General features: G+C 44.2%; 1 protein-coding gene across 1 annotated transcript in view; it reads left to right on the plus strand.

Annotated features, from left to right (window-relative positions):
• The window catches only part of LOC129341908 (CMP-N-acetylneuraminate-beta-galactosamide-alpha-2,3-sialyltransferase 4-like), a 139,802-nt gene that overhangs the window by 81,426 nt on the left and 42,973 nt on the right, over positions 1–15,403 (plus strand). The window lies entirely within an intron of this gene.

Genomic DNA, 15,403 nt, shown 5'->3' on the forward strand with positions numbered 1-15,403 from the left:
CTCATTGTCCCACATTATTCTAGAATGCCCTCTCTCTTTGGTCTGTTACGCAAACAATTTTTAACTGAGTACCTTCAGTATAATAATTCTATTAAAGGAGGAATTTTAGTTTACCTTCTAGAAGATTGTAACCCTTGTGTTACTTTTAAATGTTGCAAAATTTCTAGCAGAGGTTTATAAAGTTAAATCCAAGCATATAGCCGCACCTGATTGCTGAATGTTTATTAATTTTATTATTAACTGGTACTAATTGCTTGTTTATGCTTATACTTCTGCCTATCCCTGTCTCTGATTGTCCCTTTCTCTGATTGTAGACTATTATTATTTCTAATGCCAATAAAGGTAATTGATTGATTGATTGAATAGCCGGTGAATGACAATGAAGGATAGTTAGTCCATTGAATCTGCCACCTAAGGGGGAGCGAAAGTGGCTTCTTCCCTCGTCATTCCTCCCTCCCCCCCTCTATCCCTCTAGTCTAACCTTCTATCAGGGAGCTTAGGCTGACAGGTTATGATCAGCCCAAAGTCACCCAGCAAGCTCCCATTTTAGGGTGGAGATTTGAACCTGCTTGTCCCAGGTCCTAGTCTGACGCACTAACTGTTACACCATGGCAGCTCTGCTTGTAGGCTTCCCCCGAATGAAATGGCTAGTAGAGTTTGGCTATACAGTGCTAGACTAGCTGGGCTTTTGGTCCCATGGACTCTTCTTATTAAGTCATTATTGAATTTTACTGTGCTTCTAAGATCACCTTGGATAGCAGAAAGATTATATTAAAACTAAATGAGAAGCACATAACCCAGAGATTGCATTATGAAAATAGCCGGCTATTGTATGTCTTTGGATCACCGAACCGTGTAGCCTAGGATTGTCTGTTGTGAACAGACATCTCCCCGAAGTCTTAAGCAGGCTCCTTTTTAAAGCCCTGCTGCATGAAAGGTGTATAAATGGGAGCTTTGCCATGAATGTCACAGCCCTGCTAGATCCGATCAGTGGTCCATCATGCTAAGCATCCTGTTTCATGGAGTGACCAACCAGATGTGATGCCCTATTGTTACCTATCCCCTGCAACTGGGGGCTAAACTACATGAGAGAAATTACATGGGGATGCTCAAGTGAGGGGAGATGCAATGTTATCTGGGAAGTGTAGTTTGAATTTCACCTCTCTCTACAGAGCTGGCAAAGATCACTCCTCAGAGGATTTGTTAATTTCACCTCTCTACAGCGCCCACAAAGATCCTTCCTCAGAGGGTTTGTTAATTTCCTCCTTACCTCCAGGAAGGCTCTGTCAATTATTAACAAACCCTCTGAAAAGCAATCTTGAAATTCAAACTATGCTTCCCAGCTAACATTGTGTCTCCCTTCACTTCAGTGTCTTCGTGTAATTTGTCTCGTGTAGTTTAGCTCTGATACTTAGGGTGTCCTCTGAATAGGGAAGTTCCATTTAGCCATCTTGGCTAGAGTTGCCAGGTCAATGTCAGTGGGAATCTTTGAAGGTGTCTAGCAGAGCCACGTTAAGCCCATTGCCTACATTGGTTCAGGCTTCTAAATTTCCACAGGCCCAGTTCTGGCCTGACACCCTGGGAGTGGAATGTGCAGCTCAGTTAATTAATTGCACCTGTAAGCTGTTGCCTAGGGAAAGCGGCCTTGAGAGGTAAGGGAGTCTTAGCTCTGCAAGTACTCCTTCTCAGTTCTCAGGCTAGTAACGCTGATTGCAAATGTATCTCTGATTGGCTAACAATCTTAGAAAAGATGGCTCCTCTCAGCTCTCACAACCATGCTACACACTCGCACTGAGACTTTGTTGGATTATTCCATGCTATCCTTTTCCATCAGCATGTGAGAGACTTTGCTCCATGCCAGGCCTCAGGACCAGACCTGCCTGGCATGGTATATGGACTATGTTTGTGAGTATGAGCCTCAAGGTTTCTTCAGAGAAATGCAAGTTAGCTGGCTTATGTTTTCAGTCAGTTAGCTGTAGTAAAGAATAGGCAAGTTATTTGTTGTTTTAATGCCATTTGCTTGTGCCTTAATAGAGTGGTTCCTGCACCCTGCATACACTCTTCTAAGTTAAATAAACACCAATTATATATAAGTCTTGTGTCTTTGAGTGTCTGACCAACTGTGTGCAGAATCCCCCAGGTTGAAAGAACATGGAGACTGGTGAGTCTCAAACAAACGGGGTAAGCCATCCTTCCAAGAGGCCTGCTAGGGGTTTGAGTGGCTGTAATCAGCGCTTGAAACAGCAGGCAGGAGGTGGTGACCCCCCTGGACAGAAGGGCAGGGAGCAATGTCGCTTCCAGTTTGTACCTGAAAGTGATGTCATGATGATCTAGGAATCCACTCATCTCTATGTTTCTTGTACTAGAACATCATGATGTCATTTCCGGGTGCAAGCTGAAAATGTGTCATGATGTTGTGCATCATCACTCAGTGTTGCCCCCTGTCCGTTGCTCCCTCTGGAGTGAAAAGTGGTCCAAGGGCTAGAGCTTGCCCACTAGGATGGCAACCTTAATCTTGGCTAATCATTTTATGCCTAATCCCAAACAATTTGAGTTAACCCCCTTTAAAGGCAGCTATTGGTAGTGGTGGAGAGTGCCATGGTGGAGTTTTCACGGCAAGAGGCAGTTTGCCATTGCCTGCCTCTGCAACCCTGGTTTTCATTGGAGGTCTCCCATCCAATTATTAACCAAGGACAACCCTGCTTAGCTTCTGAGATCTGATGAATCAGTCTCACCCGGGCTATCCGGGTCAGGGCAAAAGCAGCTATTAAGAACCTAAAATAAAGCAAAACCTGTGCCCTACTCTTCTGCTCCATTTTAAAGACCTTTAGTGAATATACAGACTGTATGTAGGTGCATACATTTGTTTGTAAGAAAGACCCAACATGTGTTCACTTTACAAACGAAACTGGGTACCAGTGCATGGATAAATGTGGGATTTAAATCACATATTCAGCTGTACATGTGTCAAATGTAACTAGAATTACTCAAACACATATATAAGGAAAAATCAAGTGCACACTGCACATGGATTGTACATGAGTTCATTGTAACTTTGCAAAAGGGCTTTTGTACCTTTCTATTCCATGCTCTTCCTGTCTGAAAAATGCCCCAGTTTCCAGCTGGGAAAAGAGGTAGACCAGAATCTCCTCTTCCTTTCTTACTGAAGATGCTCAAAACCTGGCATGAGGGCAGCGTGGCAGATTGCAACTATCTGGTTCTTTTCCCTTTGTTTCCTTGTTGTCTTTTTCAAACAATCTGCCAATTCATCATCACAAAATTAAATATTTTAGAAGGGGCCTCTAGGCTGATGACAGGTTCCAGACTGATCAGCTCTGGTGGAGGAAAAAAGTGACAGTTCCCTCCATCTCTGCAAAAGCCACGACTTAATGCTGTCTGAGAGACGGGAGAGCGGCTGACAACTCCAAGCTGTCTCAGAGTAACTCCGAGAAGGTTCTTGTAAAATAAGGTGCAATCTGGAGATATTTCAGTGCCAAAAGGAAAAAGAAGCATGGGTATAATATATCCTGCGGCATTCATTTGGGACTCTAGATGAACATTATTCCCCAATTATGTTTCTCTATTGTTTCAGAGTTTCTCTCTGCCCCAAATCCCACTCCTCCTGGCTTTAACTAGGAGCATTTCTAAAATTAATTCTAGAAACTGGAACATATGCCATTTGCCAAGCTTTCTATCCCTTCTGTTCGTGTGCATTTTGTATGATACCAATAGACACAAGCACATAAAGAAAAGACTGCATAAAAGAAATTGTCTGCATGGCAGCGTATGCCCCTTTTGCACCAGGGACATCTCACTTTCCCTGAAGTCAAGCCGAAAGGTATGGAATCAGCTTGTATGTGGCTGCTCGTACCTCTCTAAACCTCGATATTAAAAACTTTATTTCTGATACCCAGATATTTAGCCACCTATACAATATTCCCACCCGTGCCAAAGCAAAAAGAATAAAAAGGGAACTTGGCCCTGTGCTTTCAAACCAGAGATTTATTGATCCTGTGCTGGACTTTAAAAAAAAAATGAGGAAAGAGAGGAGTGAGGAAGAACGGACAGGGGGAGTGGCTAGCTAGATGAGAGTAGCCAATTACAATGCAGTGGGAGAGGAGGGAAGAGGGTGGAACACCAAAAATGGAATAAAGGGTATGTGCAGGAAAACAGCCTACGGAAAAGTGGATTTTTTAAAAAAAAATTGGGGTATAAGCACTCCCAGGAAAGGTAGGGGAAAAGCTGCGTAGTAGTCCGAGTGACTACTCTTGGTGAAAAATCTGGTACAGATGGTCATGAAAAAAACACTGCAGTATGAGAACTGAACGAGCAAAATTGACCCGTGCAGACTTGGCTGTATCGTAGATGAACTAAGGGTCTGTCTCAGTACGAGTAACCTTCAAATGTTCAACCTGTACCTGCCAGAAGAACAGATGCTATATGCTTGTAGTACATTTCTAGCATAATCGCTTTCTGTAGTTGGTTGCTTATTTAGTAAGTATTCTTCCTTCCGTTGCACTCCAGCCAGCTTCTGAATGTGAATCTTTGGTAGTGCGCTAAGATTTTAGGTGCAAGGATTTTACAAACTGGATTTCTAGGCGGCTATAAACTCAAACGAGATATTTATGATAGAGTTGTAACATATAGGCTGCCTAGGTGAACAATACCCCCTTTTGATATTAAAAAAATATTAAACAGCTGAGGCCAACATTTTCTTAAGATTCAATAGAAGATAAACACATTTCCCCCTGCTTCTGACACCGCTCCGTCTATAAATCTACCATGTATATAGTATAATCTATAATTCAGAAGCAGTGGTGGAATCCAGCGGAAAATTTCCATTAATGGAAAGGAGAGCGCCTCTCTTTCTCCGGATCTCCAACTTGCCCCTCAAGTTGTTCCTGGAGATCCTGTCCTATCAGGAGCAGAATTTGGGGGACATTAAGGGCTGGTGGAAATCTCTTCCATCAGCAGAGAACTACTGCAAGATCCAGGCTGGGATTTCCAAGGAAGGTAGCCCTGATTCTTTTAAGATTCTTTCTTTCCTTCTCTCCCTCTCTGTGTCTTTCTCAGCATTTATTGGCACATCAATGTAATGCAGGCATATAGGCTAATGAAGTGTATTTTGTTGTCATAATATATCAGAGCTGTCATTCTTCAGTGTTCAGTTTCTTTCCATGGTCTCTAACTGCCAAAATCTCTTAAGCGGAGCATAGTGGATTCCTCTCCTCTCTAGCACATCTGTGTAAGCGCCGGAGCATGAACATTAATGCCCCAAAGAGTGCTCAGACTGCCGAGTCACACACTGCAGCTGCTGAAGTGTCTTTTGATTGACAAGAGCATGTCATCCAAATGCCAGTGTGTTTTTCTTATGTATTTTTAAGCCAAAGAACAAATGCCCCTTTGCTTTTAAACCAGCAGAGGACCGATCTGTGCAGCATAAAAGAAGATTCCTTACAGCAGGAAAAAAAGGGCTTAAAGCAATATATAATGTGGAAGCATACAGACATAAGAAGAGCCTTGTTTGATCAGATCAGTCAGTGTTCCGCTAGCATCCTGTTTCCCACATCAGGTCCAATAAATGGGGTGCAGAGGCCACGGTCTTCCCCGAATATTGACTTCTAAGTTTCAGAGGTTTACTAGGAAGGCTTAGACAAGGATCCTTAATAAGAGAACAGGGATATTACTGGAGTGTTTCCTTTTTGCCTAAGGAGAAAAGTGGAGGGCTTTTCACAGCTGCAACTCAAAACACTTGCAGCAACATTTTTGATCTACAAAGACTCTAAGGGGGGTCGAGGGAAGAAAAGCTGTTTGCACACTTTGAAGAAAAAAAAAAGACATCTCCAGAGTCTCCCTCAAAGCAAAACGGGGACCATGGTTGATCAGAGGGCAGAAAATTGGGTCTGTCCCTGGTAGAGTTGTCAGTTCCATCTTGGGAAATTCTTAGAGATTAGGGGGCAGTGACTGGAGAGGTCTGAGTTTGCAGAGGAGAGGAAGATGTAACGCCACATAGTCCATGCCTCCAAAACTGCTGTTTCCTTCAGGGGACTGATTTTGGTGGTCTGGGTATCAATTGTTATTCCAGGAGAACTCCAGGCCCCACTTGGAGGTTGATACACCTAGGATTGTATTGTAGTGGCTCTCTGCTGGTTTAAATCTTTGCAAATTTACATTTATGTATCCTGTTACATTGTTTATTGAAGTGTCTTTGAAATAGACTGTACTGGTTCACACTGGCCGTTTCCACATGCCCTGAAAGGAATGGCCCACTCATCAAACACTGGTGGCTTTTCTTCACTGATCCAGATGTCTCTGTTTGCAGAACAGATGCGGGCTGTTTGGCGTCTGTTTTTTTGGCGCCTTTTTTGGGAACGTACTTCCCGCTGTCCCAAAAAAGGCGCTGAAAAAAACTGAAACCAAACAGCCCGCATCCGTTTTGCAAACGGAGACGTGACGTTGCCACCATTCCATTTGTGTGCCGTCCCTTTAAGGGCATGTGGAAACGGACACCGTGTAATCCTCCTTGAGTCTCAGTAAGAAAGGTGGACTATAAATAATGTAAATGAAAATAAAAAAATAATAAAAATAGAGATGGTCATCGGACAGTTTAAAATCAGGGACTCTTCTTTGAGATGTTGCTGTTAGACAGGTTGGCCTGCAGGTGTCGCTGTTCACTCCAGGGCCTGTTTCTCTTGCAAGGCAAGATGCTTCCTGCCTGTTTGTAAGGCAGTTTTGCCCTGGCCTGTTCCAGCACCAGTGACTGGTCCCAAAGCAGAGGTATGTGCAAGGGAGAGGTCTTCCCCACCCCGTCAGCGATTACATTTAGGAGTGTGCGCATAGGGTGTGATGGTGGTGATCGTCTGTGATTGTCCCAAGGCCTGCCCTGCTCAACTTCCAGTGATTTCCCCAGCTGCTTCACCACTCCACTTTTTAACATGGCTCCACTGCCTTTAACAGCTGCATCCTAGAAGTCCTGCTTTTCCTTCATGTTGAGGTTGCCTTTAGAAATAGACTTCCCAGCCTCCCAAGCCTGTGTTTGAAATTTTGTGCAACTTTCTTCTATGGAATTTTGGCTTGGTGGTGTAGTGGTCAGATAAGGATCTAGGAGACCCGGCTTTGATTTCCTTGTGGATTTCTGCCGCTGGGTGACCTTAGGCCAGTCCACACATATTCAGCCTAATCTACCTCACAGGGTTGTTGAGAAGATAAAATAGAGGACAAGAGAATGATGTTGTATGTTTCTTTGAGTCCCCGTTGGAGAGAAATGCAGGGCATAAATATCTAAATAAACAACTGAGTGGAGAGGAGTCTGTGAAGGGAGAATTGGGTGGGTAGTCTGGTTAAAGGAAACAACATCAAGATTTATGCTCCAGCATCACAGAGTCTAAATCTACAGTTGTTAGTTGGCAGAAAAGAAGCCTCGTTTACTCCTATCCTTTCAATACTAGTATCAGGGCTTTTTTCCAGCTGGAACGCAGTGGAACGGAGTTCCGGAACCTCTTGGAAATGGTCACATGGCTGGTGGCCCCGCCCCCTGATCTCCATACAGAGGGGAGTTTAGATTGCCCTCCACGCCGCTCAGCGGCGCAGAGGGCAATCTAAACTCCCCTCTGTCTGGAGATCAGAGGGGCGGGGCCACCAGCCGTGTGACCATTTTCTCCGAGGGCAACCCCCTGAGTTCCACCACCTCTTTTCCCTGAAAAAAAGCCCTGACTGGTATGATAAACAGAAATTTGTTGGCAGAAATTTTCAGAAAAGAAAGCTAAACAAAAGATCGCCTGCTATTTAGCCACAGATTATGCTTGAGTGATATGACAGCCAGGTTTCTGAAAACGAGTTAAAGGTAGGGCGATCCCTTCTCACCCCCCAGTCTAGTTTTAGGCTGGACTGAGGATTGCTACCATATCTTTTTGCCCCCACAAGGCTGAACTGTTCAGCAGTCTCCCCCCCTCCCCCTTGGTATTTCATTCTTCTGCCACACGTCGGCAGTGCAGGGCTTCACAAAACTCCCTGCCTGCCTTTTTCCAATATCTCTGTTGAAGAATCAAGAGAGAAATGCAGAAAAGGAAATAATGGGTTTAATTGGACTAAATTGGTGGTATACATTTTTTGAGTTACACAGGCCTCTTCATCAGGCATCACTAAAAGGAAGCAAATGTCATTTTGTTGGCTTTCGTGAACCAAAACATTTGCAGATTATAATTCCCAGAGTGTTTTTTGTAATCAAGGATACCCAGCTAGGAATTATGAATCAGTCATTTGTCTTCAGCTTATAGGCTCATACACCTTGGTGCAGTAGCAAGAATTTTGATAGGGGCAGATTTTCTTAGCCTTGCTGTTAAAGATACAGGAGTCCTGTTGCTGTTTATATGTGGTTTACCCTAATTCTCATACTGAGCTCTCAACCAGTCAGCAGTAGGCATTTCTATACTCTCCTGACCTGGATAGCCCAGGTGAGCCTGATCTCATCAGATTTTGGAAGCTAAGCAGGGTCAACCTTAGTTAACAATTGGATGAGAGGTCTCCAAAAAGGTTGCAGAGGCAAGCAATGGCAAACCAGCTCTGGTAGTCTCTCTAGCCTATAAATCCCCAGCAGGGATAGCCATAAGTCACCTGTGACTCAGTGGTACTTTCCACCACCATTTCCAGACTAGCATCCCAAAATCTGTGATCCAAAAGAACGCTGGCTAGGTACTCCTGTCTGAGCCATTATAAATGTTGGATTTTGTCTTCTCTGGCATTGCTAAGCTCTTTTTTGTTTGAATCAGCTTGTGCCTGAACTCATGTCAAATTTAAACAGCTTGTCCCTGCAGAGGACACTTGCAACAGACTCTGGCTTGGCCTAACAGTTGAGCTCTTGGAAAACTTTTCTCACTTTTCTCCAATTGCATGCTTAGAAAACTTCACTAAAGAATCTACTGCTGGGAAAACTCTGCGGGAAATTATCGAGGAGGCAAAGAGGATCTCTGCAACCTATTCCTGTGCAGACTTGCTGTAATTCTAGGTAGGGCAGACCTGCAAAGCTTGCTGCCTTCCTTGTCAATTTCCTCGCAAGTATTCATTCAGCTCTGCATAGTATAAGTTCCAGCAGTCCATAAAAATAGCCTCTGCTTACCCCAAATTGCTAGGGATAGTCTCTATGTGCCTAGAGACTGTCTCTAATAGAGATTTCCTCATTTTTTTCTCTTTTGGAGAGGCATAACTATTGCCAGTATAATTCTCTAATGTTATCATTCTTTAGCCTCTTAGTGGAAGAATACATCTTAATGTTAATGCACATGCACATAAATAACCTGTGCATGAACTCCGAGGCATCACACAGTGCCATAGCCTGCCATTTTAAATACTACAGCTGCTGTATGTTAGCTTGAGCTGTTGATAATGCACTGCACATTTCCCCAATATGTTTTTCTGATCATCTTGATTTTTAAATGTGGGGTGAGGAACGACTGCAAAGAAAATTAATATGGCAAATAGAATAGATTCTTCAGCAATGCATGTTAGTGGCCGAAGGATGGTCTTCGGCAATAACCTGTAGTGTATAAATAGAGTATATATACTTTCTGAGTATATACTATCTGGCGTAGTGGTTAGACTGTCAGACTAGGATTTGGGAGAACCAGGTTTGAATCCCCACTCTGCCATGGAAGCTAACCCACCTCCACCTAACCTACTTCACAGGGTTGTTGTAAAGGCAAAATGGACAATGATGTATGCCACCTTGAGTGCCCATTGATGAGAAAGAAGGGGTATAAATGCAGTAAGTAAAATAAATAAAAACTAAGGTGCTACAAATACAATTCCTATTTTCATCAGCATAACGCCGAGGGGTATTGTAACAGAAACCTATACCTTCAAAAATAGTCTTATCAAAACAAAACCAGTCTCCCTAAAATCTTTTTCAATGCCTTATACAGTCCCTACTACACCAGATCCACTTATTTTATACTCTAACTTCCCCTTCTTTCCCTCCTCTTCTTAAAAGCAAACTTAAGCTTACCTGTTCTACAGCATCCAGGTGTGTTACTTCTCACACACCTGGTTACCTTAAACACCTGGTTACCTTCTCACACACCTGCTGTTACCTTAAATGTCTTCTCCCACAAATGTTTGGTGATTGCCAAAACTTTCCTTCCAGATGGTCTGTGTCTTTATCAATCACCTTTCTGCCTTTCTCAAGCTGGAAAAAACTTTACCTATTGAATTTCTATCTGTAAGGAGGCTGTTAAAGGTATGGGGGCCCTGCCAGAAAAAGAAAAACTGACAGCCTTCAGGGTCACCTCTTTTCCTAACGGAGGAAACTTGTGACTCTATGTTATCTCACCTGAAAAAGATGCTGGAAGAAGTGCACCAAAGGGCAATGTAAGTGATGAAAATTCCAGATGGGTAGCTTAGCAGCAATATAAAAAAGGAATCCAGTGGCACCTTCAAGACTAATACACTTCATTCCATCCGATGAAGTGAGTTTCAACTGACAAAAGCTTATGGTGAATAAAGTGAGTTAGTCTTAAAGGTGCCAATAGACTCCAGTTCAGGACTGCTTTCTCTATGGAGAAGGGCTAAAAGCATTTGGAACTTTTTTTTTTAAGTTCAGAAAAAAAGATAGCCCGGTGGGGACCTGAAAGAAGTTTATAAAATTGAGCATGCACAGAGAGAACTTTTTACTCATTCCCATAGTACTAAACCTCGGGGTTCATCCGATGAAACTGATCGGCAGTCGATTTAGGAAAGAGAAACAGTGCAATCCTAAGAAGAGTTACTCCAGTCTAAGCCTATTGAAATCAATGGGCTTAGACTGGAGTAATTCTTTTTAGGATTGTACTGAAACTAAAGTACCTCCCCTGCGCAAGGTGGAATACTGGAACTCCCTGCCACAAGATCTGGTGACAGCCGCTGCCTTTGGTAGATTTTAAGGAGGAGAATAAGTCTGTTTGCAGTTCCAGCCGTGGCTAAATGGAATGTCCAGACTTGGAGGGAGTGGGCTTTTGAATATTGGCAATTGGGGGGGGGGGGCGGGAATATGTTCCCTTATGCTCTCCTTGTGGGCTGTCCAGAACTATTAGACTGACCACCTCTAACAAGGGGGCAGAGGGCTTGATGGTGAACTTTAGCAGGCCTGTTCTTACGTTCTAATAACTCTCTGTGCTGGTTTCTGAAAAAAACGAATGATGGGATCAGTTTAGAGATCTTTAAAGGACAATACAACAAGTGCTTGCTGTTGATCATGATAGCTAAATCAAACCTCCACATTCAAGAACAGTATACTTCCAAATACTGGTTGTGGGTAGAGGAGACAGCTGAGAAAGGCTTCAGCTTCTGTGCCCTTCTTGCAGGCTCATAGAGAAGAAGTCTCTCCATGGCTATTAGCCTGATGGCTCAATGCAACCTCCATGATCAGAGGCAGTCTATCTCTGAATATCAGTTGCTGGGTGGAAACTAGAGTATATCGGCTTCATGCCCTGGTGGGCTATCTAAAAGCATCAGCAGCCACCACAGAGAAGATGCTGGACTTTAGGTCTGTTCTTCCTCAATCCGGAAGTCCCGTGTTTACCGCCACCAGCTCTTTGCTTCAAACAAGCATCTCGCTGTACGAGTTAACGTTGGGGGTATCATCCCGCCGCCTGCGGCTCTTGTAGCACCAGGAACTCGAGATTGCTTTGGTAATTTTTCCCCACCTTGATTCTTTCTCACAGCATGAGGAGCTCTTCGTGGCAGATCTGTTTGTTTTAAACTGCATTTGATTGATTCTGCCCCCCCTCCTTCAGCTATGCATGTGCCTGTCTTATTATAATATAAATAGATTTAAGCCCTAGTGAGGTTATTAAGTGCTCCTTCCCCAATTGATTCCTTTTCCAACCTGGCTGTAGGTGGCTGTTGTCATAGTTTTAATTTGTTTCTAGCCTGCCCCGCTGTGTTGCAATTGCAGAAGTAGTATTTAAAAGAAGTGGGGTTGGGTTCTTTCTTTCCTCCCAGCTAGGGTTGCAAAGTCGGGGCTAGGGGAATTCCTGGAGATGGGGGGGGGTGCGGGGTGCAGGGTCCGGGAACGATGGGGTTTGAAGAGGGGAAGGAAAGAAACTCAGTAGGGATGTAATGCCATGGAGTTCACCCTCGAAGCTGCTCTTTCCTCTGGGGAAATGATCTCTGTAGTTGGGATTGTTACAGTTAGGAAAGAGGGAAAGTGGCCTTCCTTGCTGGGGACAACCTCAAATCAGGGTTTCCCTGGAAAGCCCTTGGGTAGTCGCTTGCCACCACTCGGGCACCTCTTGAGAACAGCTAGACTGATCTGCTGGGAATAGCATACCAGCCTGAGCTAGGTGGCCACAATCTCCAAGGGGACAGAACTCCCAATTTAGGCTATTAGACCAAAGTATGGCCAGACCTGCTTGGGGACGACCAAATCTCTTAGTTTTAAAAGCACATAAGGAGTGAGCCCTAAATCCCTCCAAAGAAATCTGCTGGGAATAGGGGTGCCAGCCTCCAGGTGGTAGCTGGAGATCTCCTGGAATTACAACTGATCTCCAGCCATCAATGATAAGTTCCACTGGAGAAAATGGCCGCATTGGAGGGCGGATTCTATGGCAATAAACCCTGCTTAGGCCCCGCTCCTCCTTAAACTCCACCCCCTCTAGGCTTCACCCCCCAAATCTCCAGGAATTTCCTAACCCTGAGCTGGTAACCCTAGCTCTTCCAGCTCAGCCCTAGCAAAATAACCAAGTAACAGGGTGGAAACCTGAAAAACTATCTTATAGTGAACTGTGCGTAGTGCCCAAGCAGTTTGGCATGTAGGGAAGAGAAATCAGAGAAATATTCCAGAGAAATGGTTTGTACCAAGGAAGTCAAAAATGCCTTAATAGAAAGGAGGTTTATTAAAGGAAAAAAGGGGAAATGGTTGGGTTTATTCAAATGTGGTAGGAAGGAGGACAAAATACAAAAATCCAGCAAAGAGCACACTATCATACAGCTCACAGTCTATCAAATACAACAATAATGTTGGGCTAACTCAGCTAAGCACATTTTACCTAAGTTGTAGAAGGTTCCTCAGAGCATATGCAAGGTTTCTTGTAGTAGCAAGACGGTGGCGGAGTCCTTAACCCTGACCCACTGGTCTTGGGGTCTCCAGATGTTTAGATCGGTTGTAATTCCAGGCCAACTCTAGGTCCATGGTCACCCAGCAAGCTTCCATGGCAGAGTGGGGATTCGAACCTGGGCTGTGTGGATGTACTGATGGTCACAGGAATTGACAGCTTTAAAAGGGGATTAGACGGATTCACGGAGGATAGGTCTATCAGTGGCTACTAGCCCTGGTAACTAAGAGCTAAACTACACAAGCGAATTACACGAGAACACTCAAGTGAAGGGAGATGCAATGTTAGCTGGAAAGCGTGGTTTGAATTTCACCTCTCTCTACAGAGCCGGCAAAGATTGCTCCTTAGAGGGTTTGTTAATAATTGACAGAACCTTTGGGTAGGCAAAGAGAAAATTAAAAAACCTTTGAGGAGCGATCTTTACCGGCTCTGTAGAGAGAGGTGAAATTCAAACTATGCTTCCCGGCTAACATTGCATCTCCCTTCACTTGAGCGTCCTTGTGTAATTCGTCTCGTGTAGTTTAGGTCTAAGGGGAACCTCCACATTCAGAGGTATAAAGCTCTGAATAGTAGTGCCAGGAGGCAACTTCAAGGGACGGCCTCGGCCTCCATGGCCTGTTGTTGGCCTGCCATACTAACTGGTTGGCCACAGTGTAAGACAGGATGTTGGACTAGATGGGCCACTAGTCTGATCCAGCAGGGCTCTTCTTATGTTCTTATTCTAACTGCTTATACAGCACCAAGGCTTAAGGAAGCAAACTGAGAAGACAGCGGGCTTGATGGTGAACTCTGCTGCTTTGGATGGTGGACTTTATGGCATCATACCCTGCTAAGGTCCCTCCCCAAACCCCACCCAACCCAGGCTGCACCCCTAAAATCTCCAGGAATTTTGCAACCTAGAGTTGGCCACCCTAAGAGTCAGGCACCAATGCATTTCATTGGGCAGCCCATTTCCTAAACATAGGGGCTACACCTGATAAGGCCCTGTAAATTGAAATTGGCTTCCTTGAGCAAAGGCCACCTTGGCTGGTCTTAATGGGCAAGGGAAAATACATTAGAAAAGTCATTCTAATTTTGAAACATAAATGGAATTTAAGCTGTTTTAAATTCGCGGAATTAAAAATACACATACATTTTTTCCCTCTCATTATGCCCTTAAGACAGTGCTGTATATTTTTAGCGTTGGCAACGTTGGTTACTGGCGACGGAGCAGGGGGTCAGGGCTGCTGAGGGAGGATTCTGTGCACGTGTGACGATAATTGTTTTCCTTAAACGATTTTCTCTTTCCTTCTATAAAAATATCTATAAATTGGCCGCCATACAGTTTACATTTCCTGCTGTGGAGACAAATACTTTAATTATAATTTTTTTAAAAAAAGAAAGGGGGGGAAGGAGAAGAGGAGGAACAAAAATCCTACAACTCAAAACGAGGGGGGGGAGGCCTTTATAAAGATAAAACTGAAACTCGGCAAGGCGGTCTGGAGAAATGGGAGAGGAGGAGGAAACACTTAAACAAAGAGAGAGATTTTGCAACTAAGGAGGAGGAGGGAGCTGGCGTGTTACAGCTGAAAATTCTGAATTGTCTCACACTGCAACTGAGGGCCAAACTACTCGTTACAGCAGCCGTGGGTCCAGCTGTGGCAGCTGACACCATTTTAGAGGAGAATTTAACCATTTAAAAATTGGCGGCGGGGGGGATGGGAACCAGGCACCATGCAATCTTATTGTCCCCATGCCTTTTCAAGTGCCGAATGAACTCCCCACGGTTATTTTGACACTTGAAAAGGCACCGGCCTGGGGGCGGGGGGGAGGTTCCATAGTGCTGCCACGCCAGCAATTTTTAAACAGTAAATGCTCCTCTAAAACATCAGCAGTGGCCATGGGTTGGATACGTGGCCACTGTAACATCTAGTTTGGCTCTTAGACATAAGATACGAAGAAGCTTGCTGGATCAGAGCCTAGACGTCCATCAAATCCTTCGATGTTTAGGGGCCTACCAAGAAAGGCACTGAGGCCAATGCCTTCCCGTGTTATTGCTTCCCAGCTGCTGGTATTCAGAGATATATTGCCTCTGAACATAGAGGCTCCATTTAGCTATCCTGAGCCAGTGTGATGTAGTGGTTAGAGTGTCTGACTAGGGTCTCTGAAACCTAGTTAGAATCCTCATTCTGCCGTAGGAGCTCGCTGAGTGATCTTTAGCCCATCATACACTCTCAGCCTAGCCAACCTCTCAGGATAGATGGATAGATAGATACCACCTTGGGAACTATTTTTGGATGGAATGGTGGCAAGATAATATTTTAAATAAATAAATAAAA

The sequence above is a fragment of the Eublepharis macularius genome, chromosome 14 (genome assembly GCF_028583425.1).
Source record: "Eublepharis macularius isolate TG4126 chromosome 14, MPM_Emac_v1.0, whole genome shotgun sequence".
Lineage (NCBI taxonomy): Eukaryota > Metazoa > Chordata > Lepidosauria > Squamata > Eublepharidae > Eublepharis > Eublepharis macularius.